Source organism: Myotis myotis, unplaced genomic scaffold, assembly GCF_014108235.1.
Source record: "Myotis myotis isolate mMyoMyo1 unplaced genomic scaffold, mMyoMyo1.p scaffold_m19_p_12, whole genome shotgun sequence".
Classification (NCBI taxonomy): Eukaryota; Metazoa; Chordata; class Mammalia; order Chiroptera; family Vespertilionidae; genus Myotis; species Myotis myotis.
The window spans coordinates 40,145,527-40,161,229 of record NW_023416316.1 but is presented as its reverse complement, the minus strand read 5'-3'; the positions used below and the strand labels follow the sequence as shown (position 1 = coordinate 40,161,229).

At 40.1% G+C, this 15,703-nt stretch overlaps 1 protein-coding gene across 1 annotated transcript in view; it reads left to right on the top strand.

The window, feature by feature from the left end:
- GDA (guanine deaminase) overlaps positions 1–15,703 on the top strand; it is a 71,466-nt gene that overhangs the window by 13,701 nt on the left and 42,062 nt on the right. The window lies entirely within an intron of this gene.

The window sequence follows — 15,703 nt, the reverse complement described above, 5'->3', positions numbered from 1 at the left end:
ATCATGTCACTTTTTTTTCTATTTCTAAATTTTTAAGAGAATCAGTTTGAGCCATACCCACACAATTATTGGAAAGTCCATTATTAGTCACTTTGGGATTTCTCCTTTCTTTCTACTCTACCAGGATTCCCAGAGCCTTTTATGATCTAAGTGTTGGTTGCTTTCCAGATAGTGATTCAATGTTTATGATATGCCAGGTCCTAGTTCTTGTTTTGGGGCTAGAGCTTGTTGTTGGGGAACAAGACAAAGCTGCTGCCCTCGTGGAACTTGCTTTCAGTTTTGAAGGGGGGTCTTCATATGTGAAGCTCTAAGGCTATGGTGGCCATGGCTGCCCTTGTCCTTTGTGGCCACATGATGCTGCAACTGGGTGCTGATCCCAGCCATCTGTCTGTTATTACTACTCTGCCCTGTCCAGGCTGGATATGGCCTTCACCAAGGCCAGCTCAGTAGCAACTCTGTACCCCTAGGCTCAGCCTGTTCTAGAACAACTCATACAGGCCCCTGTGGTCACACTGGTCTTAATATTTGGCTTCCCCTCTGGAGAAGAACAATGTTTCATTCTTTCTTGGTGCATCCAAGGCACTAAAAAAACAAAGTACAAGGTAAAGTCTCAACTGGTCACTCAACTACAATGGTAACCTTTAAAAGTGTTCCATGGTGCCCTAACCGGTTTGGCTCAGTGGATAGAGCGTCGGCCTGCGGACTGAAAGGTCCCAGGTTTGATTTCGGCCAAGGGCATGGACCTTGGTTGCGGGCACATCCCCAGTAAGAGATGTGCAGGAGGCAGCTGATAGATGTTTCTTTCTCATCAATGTTTCTAACTCTCTATCCCTCTCCCTTCCTCTCTGTGAAAATCAATAAAATATATTTAAAAAAATAAAATAAAATAAAAGTGTTCCATGGTACATTTAAATTATGATTTTAAAAGTTTGATTAGTTAAAATATTAGTAGCACATCTCTTATATTAAGCAGTTGTGCATTCGGATACTATCACATGAATAAAAAGAAAATAAATTTTGGGTATAAGTCATCTTCTTGCATTGCATTTGGCTTCTTGCCTATGACACTGGATTATAAGCTTGGAGACAGGAGCCACACTGATGATGATAGTGAGCATGTATTGGACACTTGTTATGTGCTAGGTCCTGTGCTGGGTGCTTTGCAAAGCCCAATTCTCCTGATTGCTTTATGAAGTGAAACTGTTCTCCTTATATATAGGCAAGAAAACTGAGGCTCAGAGTGTTAACATTAACCCTGGAAATAATATCTGATGATACATTGAATGAATTTTCTCTCTCCTGAAACCATCGTGTAGCTCTTTGTTTTCAAATAGTCAAATGGCCAACTTACAATAGCTTCCATTACTTAAATTGTTAATATGGATTCAATCCTTAAGATTAAAGAGAAGGACTAATTCATCTCTTCTGATGCATTTTCTGAACTTGAGCAATTAATGTTAATCTTCTCTCACAAGATCTTACTTCATGCATGACATTGTTTCCTAACTTTTTAAAAGCCACACCCTTTCCTTTGTGAAAACATTGTTTAGTCGCCGGTGTCACATTAATTACATTAACTTTAAATTTAACTTCTAATTGAGATCTGTTTCTCAAAGCCTTTTGACTATTGAAGTTGGTGCCTCTGCATATGAAATACTAATCCTCCCCATGAATTAGTGATCTATGCACTAATACAACTGCAGCCATTTTCCAATAAATATCTGTCACATCTTCCTGGTGTGATCCTGCTCGGTTGGCATCACAGGGGACCTGTCGCTATAGTCACAATGCTCTTTCTCTTCTCTGTGTTACTGGTTTTTAAAAACTACTTGGACAGAGTGAACCTTTCTCAGTAAACCCCACCTGAAAATCCGAGCTTGTTAGCAAGCTATTGCTTCATGAGTTTAAAAATAAAATCTTTGAAAGCTAAAGCAGTTACAAGGTGATTCTGACTTAAAGGGACTTCTTCTAGGCTTACACATGATGTAGGGATTTCAAAATCCTGAGATTCCCAAACAAGTTAAACTGACAGCAAAAGTGTATGCTATGACCATTCAGCCCCCTCCGTGCACATATAAGACACATTTCTGGAAAGCCATATTAAAATTCAGAACACAAGTAATACTTAAAGATTGGGGATGTGGAAAAGAATTTTTACTTTCCACTTTATAACTTTTCATATTGTTAGTTTTCTTGTTTTACTTTTATTTTATTTTTTTATTATTTTTTTATTGTTTTATTGCTTAAAGTATTACAAAGGATATTACATTTGTGTCCTTCCCCCCCCGCCCCACCCCCAGCCCTTGACAATCCCCTGATTGTTTTACTTTTATAACTTAACATAAAACTCACCCTTGGAAAGTGTGCAATTTAGTGTCATTTATTACATTAACAAAGTTGTGTAACCATCACCACTATCTGATTCCAGAATATGCTTATCAACCCAAAGGACAACCCATGAACCATGAAGCCGTCATTCCCTATTCTTCCCCCCACTGCCACCCCTCAGCAACCACTAATTTGCTTTCTGCCTCTCTAAGTTTGCCTATTCTCAATGTAAATCATGCAAATGGACATATACAATATGTGATCTTTTGTGCCTATTTCTTTTCCATGTAGGATAATGTTTTCATGGTGTATCCATATTGCAGTATGTGAGAACTCCATTCCTTAGTCGATGGACATTTGAATGATTTCCACCTTTGCCTGTTGTCAACAGTGCTGCTATGAACATCTGTGTACCAGTTTTTAAAACTAACTTATTCTTTAAAATCTTTTTATGGCTATTTATTGCTTACCTAGGGGATAAATCCAGGCCTGGCCTTGCTGACTGCTTGCCCAGTCTTCTATGTTGTTTATGGCTTTGCGTCTTTGTCTCTGTTCCTCCTTCACCTTTCATCGGCTGGATTAATACCTTGCAAGACCAATTAAGTGTCCCTTTCTCAATGAGGTCATTACTGACATCGCGCCAGCCCCTCTGTTGACAGGCAGAGCTAAGTCCTGGCTCCTTTGTGCCCCACTTTCTGCTTGGCACCTCTTTATGGCTCTTACTTTATCTCATGAGTCTTCCCTTTAACCCAACTTTGAAGGCAGGGACTACAACTTTATCACTTTCAGATCCATGACTCTTGGCACATGGTGGTTACTCAGATGAATATGTGTTAGATAAATGGTGCTTGGATTTTTGTCACCACAGGTAACCAGGTGGGAAAAATTCACTTTAGGAGTCAGCAAAATGTATAGTTTGCTAAAAATATCTCCCAAATAACCAATTATTAAATAAGAACTTTGGGTATTTCTAATATGGAGCTGAATACAACATATTTGGTTACTGGGTGCTGCTGTTAGTTTCATGTCCTACTGAATGATTAAGAACCCTGGAAGAGTAGATTTTACTGGAATTCTGAGACCTCAGAAAGTTCTCAAATGCCTTTATCGTGGACTATGTTGAGGATCTGGAATAAATGTAGATTATAAAGGCATGCTTACTCCCTTTGGTGTTTATATTATCATTTGTTACATGTTCACATCTTCATAAAATGGCAATTTACTGAAACTGTTGTTTGTGAATTGCCACTTAAAATTTTCAGTCCTGGAACCTGGTAGAGCCTGCATAAACAATAGCTCTTATGGCCCATCTCCTGTCCCTCGCAGTGCTTAGTGCTTTAGCACAAAATCAGCATTCACTAAATGCTTCAGAATGGATAGAATGGACTGCTGTGCTCTGTGTGTTATTCCCTTTGGGGCACAGGTAGTCCTGGCCAATATGTGTGAGGGTGCACACAAAAGTTACATTGTTAAGGTCTTCACCGGGTGGGGCAGGTTTTTCCTCTGTGCTATTTCACCTAGAAGTCATGTTCCTCCTCCATTGGCAGGGTGGTCCCATGGATGCCCTGACCCTTTTTTGAAATGCAAAGCACAGAAGCCACTCCAGGTCCCTAGCCTGGTGGGGGCTTGTGAACCTCCTTAAGCTCCAGCTCAGTGTGGACTCACCCGCCCTGTGTAACAGTGTGCTTAGCGTTCCTAAGAACTGATAATAGCTGAGAAGGACCAAAACCTTCCACGAGTTAGGTATAAATGGTGAGCAAAAAAGGGGCAGGTCCTGCCTTATTCTCACTCAGAGTCAATAATCAAATAAGCATCGGTATGTATATAATTTCTAAAACAGGAAAAGTGCAGAGTGCTATGGAAGTGTGGAACCAGAGGACATGGCTTATCTTGAGGAGATAAAATGTTATCTGAGCTGAGTCTGAAGGTTAAATGGGAGCTGACTAGGCAGAAAAAGATGAGGGGAAGGCTTGTGCAAAGACCCAGCAAGGAAGAGGAAGTAGGAACAGGTGTGGGATATTGCTGAAGATGGAAAAGGAGGGGGTTGAAGAAACAAATGAAGCCAGGGAGATAAACAATGGCCATTATTGTTCATGTTAGGAAGACTTACGTGGATGGAGAGAGAGGGTGGCGATTGGCTGGGTTTTGGAATGGGAGGCAGAGAGTGACCATAGACAACTCTTCTGAGATAACAAATATCTAATATTTTTATTCATCATATGGATACTGAAGTGCCTTCAACAGTAATAAAATACAAATGCAGTACTTATGTTTTATTTCCCTAGGTAAGGACTTTTGTACAAACATTTGCACTGGTAAAAGTTATGTAAGCATGCTGGTAGTGCCCATTTGCAAATATCTGAGTGGAAGCCGAAGTACTGGCAACCTGCATGTGCCCGAATTGAAATGAGTTGCAGCTTCCTTAAAAAGTATTTTACTGTCTTATCTCAGAAGTATAATTTAGCATCTCACTGCACTGGAAGTCTTGTTATTTAGTCAGAGTGAAGCTCTTTTCATTTCATTAAGATCAAATAGGGAAGGCATAATTCTTCAATAAATTTGGGATTATTTTTGAAATTAAAACAAACAAAGCCAGATAAGACGGTAGAACCAGATGTTTTCTGTATTAAAAAATACATTTTGGTTCTAGGGAATCATTTTTGGACTCTGCCTTCTCCAAGGGTTTGAGGAAACCTCACCCTCTTCATCCTTGCTGGTTGGATGACTGTACCAGAAACTTTAATCTGGCTAAAAAAGCAACATATAAATGACTCATATTAAGGAGGAAAACTACACCCCTCATCTGTAGGAATGGGGGCCTGTGCAATCATTCATTTTTTCTTTCTCTGTAGGAAGAAGAAAAACAAGACTAATTCTAGATATGCCACTGGGATTAGAATAAAAATAAAAAAACTATAAGTGTAATCTAGATAGTATTGGATGCTGCAAACATGCCATGTCGTTGGGTAGATAGAATGAGAGAACAGTAGGAAGAAAAGATGTAGAAAGGAAATGATGTGACAATTATGGCAATAGAACCACACACCAGTTTACATTTTTCCATGTCTTTGGGCTTCTCCATCTCTTTTTTCATATCCTGAACACCCTTCCCCCCTTTTTACCCCAATATATACCTTATCCATCACCTCCTCAAAACAACAACAAAACAAAACAAGACAAGACAACTGATTTTCTAGTCTTCTCTAGAAATGTCCTCCCTTCTCTGGAGTTTTCCAGCTTCGTCGGTAGTGCCAATTTGGCCATTAGAGAAACATGTCACCATGCATTGTCTTCAGTTTGCTATATGCACATAAATTTTATTCCCTCAGCTGAAAAATAAACTCTTGAAAGATGAGGGTTATTTCTTACACATTTAGCTGAATCCTTAGCAATTTGATAGCATCTGTGTACATTTACACAATCTGTACCGTCTTGGGCTGTTATCAGTTGAAATACATTACTGAACATGAGAAAAGGTAAGCCAAGAAGCATGCTTTTTATTTTTTTCACATTTACTAATTCTCTCTGTTTTTATTGAAACAATTGAGGTTAAGTGAAGACATCATGAGTTTCTTTAGCTTGCACCTGCTAGACTAAGGGTACTTTCCTACATAACCACAATACCATTATCACACTTTAGAAAATTAACAATAATTTCCCAATATCCTTTCATGACTCATAATCCATGTTCAGATTTTCCCAACTGTCCCTATCACTTCTTTATAGCTCAAACAAAAAACAGAATCCAATCAAGGTTTATGAATTTGTTGTTATGCTTCTTTTGTCCTTTTAAAAATATTTTCTTACTGATTTTTAGAGAGAGGAAGGGAAAAGGAGAGAGAGAAAAACATAGATGCAAGAATGAAGCATTAATCAAGTGTCTCTTGCACCCTCACTGCCAGGGATTGAGGCTTAGACCTGGGCATGTGCCCTGCCTGGGAATCGAACCAGCAACCTTTTAGTGCACGGTACCACGCCCAACCTACTGGGCCACACCAGCCAGGGTTCTTTTGTCTTTTTAAACGTAGAAGTCCCTGTTTTGGGGGGAGGGGAGGTATATATTTCAAAAAGTGCATTTTAAGCAACTTCCTGTCAAATCTTGGGGTTTCTTCTCCCCTCCTCTGTATGCAAGGATTTGATTGGCATGCATCTGCCACAGGCCCTTGGCATGCACAGGTGTGACCTTCACAGATGACCCTAGGAGATGCTTGCAGTTTGATGGAGGTGTTTGGATCCTGCCCGTAGGTGTGATGGTCAGTGTCACTTAACCAACCAGCAAGCTCAGCTGGCCTGACAGCGTCAACAGCTCAGCAATTTCTTATCCTTGTTGTATTTCCTGGTAACTCTCATGAAGTAGTTGAAAAACAACCCAAACTTAGCATTTTTATAAAATGTTGTAATAGTTCTTGGAAAATTGGTGGGCAAGTGAGAATGTGCTGCTATCAAAGTAGCTCCTTCTCACAGCTGTGTCCCAGTGAGCAAATGGAGAGAAGAGAGATGAATTGTAAGACACACAGAATGAAGCATAAAGATTTTTTCCCCTTTAAAATTAGGAAATATGACATTAAACACCAATCTCTGGTTGCCATAAAAATAGGACAAGAAAGTTGGACTAGACTCCCAGGTTTGACTAATGAATGCTGTGTTCATGAAAACACATAATTTCCCCTGAGTTCTTTTTTAAATGTATTTTATTGATTTTTTTACAGAGAGGAAGGGAGAGGGATAGAGAATTAGAAACATCGAACAGCTGCCTCCTGCACATTCCCTCCTGGGGATGTGCCCGCAACCAAGGTACATGCCCTTGACCGAAATCGAACCTGGGACCCTTGAGTCCACAGGCTGACGCTCTATCCAATGAGCCAAATCATCTAGGGCTCCCTGAGTTCTTGAAATGAATTAAGTGCAGTAGCTTTCTTTTTGGGGGCGGGGGGAAGGCAAAAGAATATTTGTATATGTTAATTTTAAAGATTATAGAATCTAAATTGGCAAGAATGGCTCTCCATGCACTATGTAAAGGATACAGCAGAAATCAAAGAATAGACATGAAAATGATGGGCTACTCAGAATCCTTTGTGGGTCTTTCTTCCTAACTCATCTGTGAAATGGGTATGGGGTGTGCTCCTCCAGAAAGGATTTTTATTTTCTTCTGTAGGGACTATTGGGATCACATGCATTTCATCTGAGCTTAGTATTTATGTCTCCTCTCTCAGCTTAGAGCCTCTTTTTAGTTTTTCCCTTTAAAACACACACACAAAACCTTTATACTTTCCCTATGTTCTGCATGTGCTACCTAAAAAGTCTTATACAGAATATAGTTATTATGTAGCTGGAGGACCCTTCAGAGTATCTTGCCCATTATATTATGGCAGCAGAATTGCTAACATTATTGAATGCTTATTCTATGCCAGACATTTTTTGAGCATTTTCCTTGTGTTATTAATGAGCACAACTTTATGAGGAAGGCAGTATTTTTAATCTCATTTTATAAGTGAGGAAATGGAGGCCCAGGGAGATTAAGTAACGAGTTGCCAATATTATACAGCTGATAAATGCTGGAACTGGGTTTTGGAAAAAAAATACCTAAAAAGAATCTATGCATATGATAGGAAATTCCAAGTACGCAAAATGATATGAAGTGGCTCATAAGTACCTTTCCTTTTTCTGTCCCTGAGATGTGACATTGCCCTTCCCAACAGGCAATCATCCCTACCAGTTCTTTGCTAGACATAGTGTATTTTCCTAGAGACAGTATACAAAATACACAAGCTAATATACATATTATATATTAAAATACTTATATAATTTTATATATTAATTTCCCCCCACAAATGGTAGTACACTAAATGTGCTATTTAATGCTTTGTCTAAAATTAATACATTTTAGACATGGTTTCATATCAGTACATAAAGATTTGCCTCATTTTTTCACTCTTCCAATTATTCATTTTGTGGTGATTTGCTACAGCAGCCTTTGCAGTCAACTGAAGGCTTGACTGGAGCGGAAGGATCCACCTACAGCATTCAAGTTCATCCACATGACTGTAAGCTGGTGCTTACAGTTGTTGGCGGCCATCTTTGGTCTCTCCCCATGAGAACTTCTCCCAGGGCTGCTTGAGTGCCCGCATGATATGCCTGGGGGCTTTCCCCAGAATAATAACCCAAGAGTGAAAGAGCCAGTGGAAAGCATCCTCCTAAAGTAGCCTTAGAAGTCACAGCATGTGAACCCTTCGTTCCAAGCACATCGCTAAGTTTGGCCCATCTCAAGGTTGGGGGAGGGAACTAGAGTCCACCTTTTGAAGAGAAGAATGTCAAAGAATTTGTGGACATATTTTAAAGCTACCACATGGATATTGGAATGTGAGTTGTGGATGGAGCCTCTTCTTCACCCTGAATAGGAATTAATTTTACAACATCCTGACAGATGGTCAGTCAGCCTCTGCCTGGCACTTCCAACCATGAGGCGCTCACTATGTTGTGAGTCACTGAGTTCCATTTATATCAATTGTTAGAAGCTTCTTTTATTCATGAAATTGAAAATCCCATTGCTGCGTATTCCATTATTGAAGCTCCTTCCCCTGCTCTAGAATGGCATTTTTAGGTGATGGTTTTTCCATTGTTTGCAACAGTGGTAATCTTGACTTCTTTCTGCTTTAGACAAAACAATGTCAGTTCTACTCAGAATCTCCTCTGAAGTTTTGATTTCAGGATTTCCCCACATCTTAGTCACCTTCCTGTAAAACATTTCAATTCAGTACATCCCTCCACAACTAAAAATCAGTAACTAGTTCTTTATCCCAATCTAAGCCTGAAAGGACATGACAAAGCAGTCCTCTCTTTGCACAGCAGTGCACGACTGAAAGAAATGACCGTGAAGCCTGGCAGAGTGACTCAGTGGTTGATCGGCCTATGAACCAGGAGGTCATGGTTCGATTCTCAGTCAGGGCACATGCCCAGGTTTGGGGCTCAATCCCCAATATGGGGCATGTAGGAGGCAGCCAATCAATGATTCTCTCATCATTGATGTTTCTATCTTTCTCCCTTGTCCTCTGAAATAAATAAAAAATATATTTTTAAAAAATGACCATGAAAATTGAAATCTTGCAAGGTACAATCATACTTGGAGATATTACAGGTTTGGTTCCAGATGACCACAATAAAGTGAGTGTCCCAATGAAGGAAATTATAATGCTTTTACCGATGGAAGGGATTGCCTTTATTATGTAAAAAATGCAACATCTATGAAGCCCAATAAAATGAGGTATGCTTGTAATCGTAACAATCATTGGGAAAAATTACAATGATTCTGGCACCTTTAGAAACTTCTGTTAAAACATTAAAATTTCTCTTTCAGATCTAAATACATGGAGAAATTAAAAAATAGTGAAACTAGTGTTCATTTAGTATACTGTAATCTAAAACATAAGAAACAGAGAATTAAAGTGTTTTATTTCTTTATTAATTAAACTTAAAAGTAGTTTGAACAGTGCTTGCCTTTTTTTAAAAAAAATATATTTTATTGATTTTTTACAGAGAGGAAGGGAGAGAGATAGAGAGTCAGAAACGTCGATGAGAGAGAAACATCGATCAGCTGCCTCCTGCACATCTCCCACTGGGGATATGTCCGCAACCCAGGTACATGCCCTTGACCGGAATCGAACCTGGGACCCTTCAGTCTGCAGGCCGACGCTCTATCCACTGAGCCAAACCGGTTTCGGCAGTGCTTGCCTTTTTCTTTTCATCATGTAACTTATAATATAGAGTGAGCACCTTTTGTTTGCCTTGGCACATTCTCACCCTGCTTTATAAATTTGAATCCACTTCCAACATTTCATCCTTTGAACTCTCACTGTGGTGAAATATCTCTAAGATATTGTGCCAAGAGTTCTTTTAATGGGAGGTGTTTTCATTTTGCTAGTGTCACTTCTGAGATATCTTCATTCACTGTCATCTTTTATGTCGATGAGTTCACCTCCGCTAAGTTTCTCTGGCTGTAGATCTAGTTTCTTGAATGGCGGCTATGTCAATGTTCCATGGCCAACTATTTCTTCTATAGCTCCTTTATGTTATATTCAAATTTTACTTCTTGTGTCATCACTTTTCAGTTCTTTGGTGTACTTTGTTAAGCAGCTCACTCTTCCAACTATTCATTTTTGTAAAATGCACGTGAGTTTATTGCTGGGAGGTGAGGAGGCAACACAACCACATGCTCTGCTGTGTGTGAGCTGAGTAACAAATGCATGGCAACCAATGATCACATACTTCAGAAGAAGGGATGTGGTTGGTCACTGGCCACTACGTACATCTATTATGTACGTGATGAGTTGTGGACTGAAGAGCTAGAAGCCACATTTGTACTTTATACAGTCACTCAGAGTTAATAGTCCATCATAACTGATATGAAGACAATTGATGAAGCATCACAAGAAAATGAAACTTGTGATGTGATTCTGGAGGGGGTCCTGAACCAGAAAGGGGAAGAAAGCTAGAAGGACAATATTGGGCCAATGGGCAACGTTTGAATGGATCTGTGGGTTATGTGGTGGAATTACATCGATGTTAATTTCCTGATCTAGATGATTGTACGTGATTATGTAAGATAGCATCCTTGTGGGTGTTTTTTTTTTAAAGAAATACACATCAAAGAATTTAAACTGGAACAGCATGTCTGTACTTTCTCAATTAGTTCAGAAAAAAACTGTGTGTATTTACAAACAATCATAAATTAAAATAATGCTCCCTAGAAATACTAGCGTAAGCCACAAATTATGCAGTCTCAATTTGCATGCATCTCACGAGGAGCCTGCATCAGAGGTTGGTTTATGCTGTTAGAGAAGCAGGCACAGGGGTGTGGAAGGATCTCTGAGAAGATGGGTCAAGTCCAGCAGGTGCTCCTGGCCTCCTCAGTGGCCTTGGCCAGTTCACATCACCGGGTCCGTTTCCTTACCTGTGAATTGAGAATCTCGGACCTGAACATCTAAGTACCTCATGCTTCCCTTTGGTGACATTGTAGCATGAATTTGCTACCTTTCTAGGCTGACGTTTTTTAATTTTTTTTAAAGCAATCTCACTTCATCTTTCTTTTCCATTAATCTGTTGGAGGAGAATTGAGCGAAAATGGCAATTTCCATCTGTGTCCAAAGCTTCAGAAATCTTGAGACCACATATTTTTATCTGATTTTATCTCCCATTACAGGGCCTAAGAGCGGATTTTGTGTAATGGGTTGCAATATATCTTACCTGGTTTTGTTGGGTGGCCGAGCTATTTCACAGTGGCCTGAAGAGGAGTTTACTCTGTTCCATAGCAACAAGCTTCTTGCCCAGATTGGCCATCTGGTGTTTGAAGCCTCTATCTTGCAGAGATTTTTTTCTTTAGCTGATAGTCATTACTCATCTGCTTTTGGCTTTAGTATTCTTGACATTCTCGTTATTGCTCATCCTAAATAGTCCCAGTTTCAAGGAAGGGAACACTTGGAGGCATTGCTTAACAGAAGGGATTTAATTTCCTCATCTGGAAAAGAAAGGGGTCAGATGGAAAGGTTCCTGATAGCTGGCACCATCTATGACTTTATGATTTGTTGAAATTTGTTTTTTTTAATGACTGCTGCATGTGCTTGCCAGCCCCCCTACACTCTGGCTGTGAAGAGGAAGACCATGGCCATAATAGGCACTCTTTTTTAAATATATATTTTTATTGATTTTTTACAGAGAGGAAGGGAGAGGGATAAAGAGTTAGAAACATCGATGAGAGAGAAACATTGACCAGCTGCCTCCCGCACACCTCCTACTGGGGATGTGCCCGCAACCAAGGTACATGCCCTTGACCGGAATCAAACCTGGGACCTTTCAGTCCGCAGGCTGACGCTCCATCCACTGAGCCAAACCGGTTTGTGATAATAGGCACTCTTAAAGGTGAATGCTTGAATAAGTGAATGAAGGGCGGCATAAACCCAGGTAACTCCAGGTTGAAAGACTCATCGCCCTAGAAAGAAAACATCAATGATATGTTGTAGTTTTGCCATATTTGTTTTCCAAAACATCTTTAGAGATTTCTTTCTTTTTATTTTTTATTTTTTTCTTAATTAAATCTTTATTGTTCAGATTATTACATTTGTTCCTCTTTTTTCCCCCCATAACTCCCCTCCTCCCAGTTCCCGCCCCACCATCCGCCCTCACTCCCCCACCCACTGTCCTCATCCATAGGTGCACGATTTTTGTCCAGTCTCTTCCCGCATCTCCCACACCCATTTCCCCCCCAAGAATAGTCAGTCCATTCCCTTTCAATGTCCCTGATTCTATTATGATCACCAGATTATTTATTCACTTGATTCTTAGATTCACTTGTTAATAGATGCATGTTTGTTGTTCATAATTTGTATCTTTACCTTTTTCTTCTTCTTCCTCTTCTTAAAGGATACCTTTCAGCATTTCATATAATCCTGGTTTGGTGGTGATGAACTCCTTTAGCTTTTCCTTATCTGTGAAGCTCTTTATCTGACCTTCAGTTCTGAATGATAGCTTTGCTGGATAAAGTAGTCTTGGTTGTAGGTTCTTGATATTCATCACTTTGAATATTTCTTGCCATTCCCTTCTGGCCTGCAAAGTTTCTGTTGAGAAATCAGCTGACAGTCGTATGGGTACTCCCTTGTAGGTAACTGAGTTTCTTTCTCTTGCTGCTCTTAAGAGTCTCTCTTTGTCTTTTGCTCTTGGCATTTTAATTATGATGTGTCTTGGTGTGGTCCTCTTTGGATTCCTTTTGTTTGGGGTTCTCTGTGCTTCCTGGACTTGTAAGTCTATTTCTTTCACCAGGTAGGGGAAGTTTTCTGTCATTATTTCTTCAAATAGGTTTTCAATATCTTGCTCTCTCTCATCTTCTGGCACCCCTATAATTCTGATGTTGGTACGTTTGAAGCTGTCCCAGGGGCTCCTTACACTATCTTCGTATTTTTGGATTCTTTTTTCATTTTGCTTTTCCGGTTGGGTGTTTTTAGCTTCTTCGCATTTCAAATCTTTGCCTTGATTCTTGCGGTCCTCTGGTCTGCTGTTGGGAGTCTGTATAATATTCGTTATTTCAGTCCGTGTATGTTTAATTTCTAGTTGGTTCTTTATCATAACATCTAGGGTCTCATTAGATTTGCTGAGGATCTCATTAAGTTTATCAGCGGCTTCTAGACAGTTCTTGAGAGACCTTAAAAGTGTGGTTCTGAACTGAATATCCTCCATTGACAGTTTTGTCCTGTTTCTTTGTCTCCGCATTTTTTATGCTTTCTTGGTGCACCCCCTGGTGGTCTTTGTGTGCAGTCCTCCTGTAGTTAAGCCTTGATTGTTGTAGTTAATACTAGGGGGATTTGACCTCCAGGCCAGCTGGCTGTGAGAATCAGCTGTGTCTGCAGTGGGAAAACTTCTGTCCTCTAGGGAGGTTCTAATCTAGCCTTTGCCTGAGGCTATCTGGCAAATGGCTCTGTGCAGGGCTTGGGCGGGGCGGGTGGGTCGCTCGGGCTCGGGATCAACAGGGTGGGCTGGAGAGAGCAGTTATGGCGGCTCTCAGTTCCGTCCCTAGGGGCTCTGCCTCACAGAGTCCCAGCAACCGCTGCAAACCTCGGAGAGAAAGCTGCCTTCGAGTTCCGACTGAAGCCAGACAGTCCCACTTCTCCCGTTTGAGTCTGGGTCCCTAGAGACTCGCCCAGATCTGGAGCTCAGAATCTGAGACTCCCTCCCGATTGAAAGCACCAACCGCGCCCTCTGCCGCCAGCCCGCTCCGCGCGCACTCCGTACCTGAGTATTTCACTTCCGCACTGTGTCTCCTCTGAGTCTGGGTATGATATTCTCTTTCCTCCTAGTTGTAGAATTTCCACTTAGCCAGCCTTCCTGTGGTTCTGGATGATGTCCGTTCCGCCTTTTAGGTGTGTTTTGATTTGGTTGTTCAAGGCAGCAATCTCTGGCGTTAACCTATGCTGCCATCTTGGTTCTCTCAATAAATTATAGTCTAAATAGCTGTGCCCTAGACATCCAGGAAATATTGCCTGGGGTGGGGAAAAGGACTAAAGTCTAGAGATTTCTTTAAAATAAATCTTGAACGCTGGCCAGAGTTCTCAGTGGTTAGAGCATCAGACAGTGCACCAAAGGGTCATAGGTTCGATTCCCAGTCAAGGGTGGGTTTGCTCTCTGCCCCTAGTCGAGGAGCATGCTGGAGGCAACCAATCGATGTGTCTTTCTCACTTTGGTGTTTCTCTCTCTCTCTCTCTCTCTCTCTCTCTCTCTCTCCCCTCTCCACTTCTTTATCTATTCATCTATTGATGGACACTGTGACATTATTTTCTAATGTGTTTGATGGAATGAAAATGTAGTGATTTGATATCTACTTTAACCAAGAATCATAAGCTAGCTCCTCCTTAAAGATCTAAAATGCTATGTAGTCCCTTTTTCTTCTTGAATTACTAATTCTATTCTACTTCCCTCACAAGGTTGTGCTAATGAAATCTAGTTTTACACTTGAATGTCTTTTATTGACCAACCAATAAAATAAAATTTGTGCTTGTAAATTTAAATGTTTAAAACTTCCTGGGACCAAAAGGAAGTTTTAAAATATATTACACATTTTGAAAGGCAATTTGTTATATGTGAAATTAAAAGGCTGTTTTTTACTCCAACTATATAAATATATCTATAGATGAGTGTTACTTTGTAGAATGAATGAAATATGAGCACCATCAATTTTTTCTTATTTTTTATTTTTACAGAAGAAAGTGCTGAGAATTATTTTCACATAAATCAAGTAGATGGTGATGGGAGGAGCAATATCTCTCAATTCTTTGAACTCCTGAGTTATTTGATAAAAATTATATATTAATCTATCATCAAAAATATTTTTAATAATCTCTCAGCAGATAAGCAATTAGGTCTCCTGTAAATTTTATTGAAAGTAAAGACCACAGTGCTAAAGAAATACCTTAGGTGCCAGGCACAGGCATTGGTAGTAGCACATTTGAGCTTGATGACTGGATATTCCATCTACCATGTGCAACTCAGTTGTGTTCGTTTAGGGTTGAACTTGTGCCAGGTGTAGGTTAATTAAAATTCATAAGCAATACGAAATAATACATGGTAGAATCTAAGCTGGACAAGGAAAATGGTGAAAGAAGACTGCTGATGAACTGAGGAAAAGTGGAGGGGAGAAGGTAAAGGGAGGGCTTTTTAAGATGGAAGATTGATTGGAGTAGTTGAAATGACAAATAGGTAAAAGAAGAAATCGTGATTTGGGAGTTTTCGAGGTAGAGCAGTTCATGAACAAATGACTGAAGATGTGTTCATGGAAGTAGCTGGCCATGGTTTCAAAAGGCTTGTCCAGGTTGATATTCTAAGGAAGGAAGAGCAG